We start from the raw sequence: 933 nt of genomic DNA on the forward strand, positions 1-933 counted from the left end.
TAGCTCGTTGGGCGCTTCGTCTCCAGGCCTATGACATCCGTGTTGTCTAGCGGTCAGGCCGTAAGCATTCGGATGCCGACGCTCTTTCGCGCTCACCACTGCCTGATGAGTCTGGTACTGCGTCTGTCTCAAGATATGATTCCTCTTCTCTTACATTGGCCGACATGCCATCTGAGCAACGCCGGGATCCTTGGATAGCATCTCTTCTAGAGTATTTATCTCAGCCATCACCCCGCACCACCGACCGCTCGCTTCGGCGTACTGCTCGCCACTTTGCCATCCGCGAAGGGCTCCTGTACCGCCGCAACTACCTCTCTGATGGCCGTAAATGGTTGCTAGTGACTCCTCGCCATCTACGTTCTGACATCTGTGCCTCTTTTCATGCGGATCCCCAATGCGCCCATGCCGGTGTCCTAAAGATGTATGCACGCCTACGGCTTCGATACTACTGGCGAGGAATGTACCGCTTCGTTCGGCAGTACGTCCGCTCGTGCTCCAAGTGTCAACGCCGCAAGAGCCCACCTAACCAGATAACAGGGCCGCTTCAACGATTGCCTTGTCCCTCCCGGCCTTTCGACCGTATCGGCATTGACTTGTACGGCCCTCTACCGTACACCCCAGATGGCAACCGCTGGGTTATCGTCACCATGGACCACCTCACGCGCTACGCCGAAACTTCAGCGCTTCCGGCGGCCACAGCACGTGAAGTCGGCTCGTTCATCCTTCGCAACCTTGTTCTTCGACATGGTGCGCCTCGCGAGCTACTGAGTGACCGTGGTCGTTCATTCCTGTCCGAGGCTGTAGAAGCCCTGCTCCGCGAATGCAACGTTGTCCATAGAACTACGAGCGCCTATCATCCGCAAACCAATGGTATGACTGAACGCTTCAATCGCACTCTCGGCGACATGCTCGCTATGTACGTTTCCGCTGACC

The sequence above is a fragment of the Dermacentor silvarum genome, chromosome 5 (assembly GCF_013339745.2).
Source record: "Dermacentor silvarum isolate Dsil-2018 chromosome 5, BIME_Dsil_1.4, whole genome shotgun sequence".
NCBI lineage: Eukaryota > Metazoa > Arthropoda > Arachnida > Ixodida > Ixodidae > Dermacentor > Dermacentor silvarum.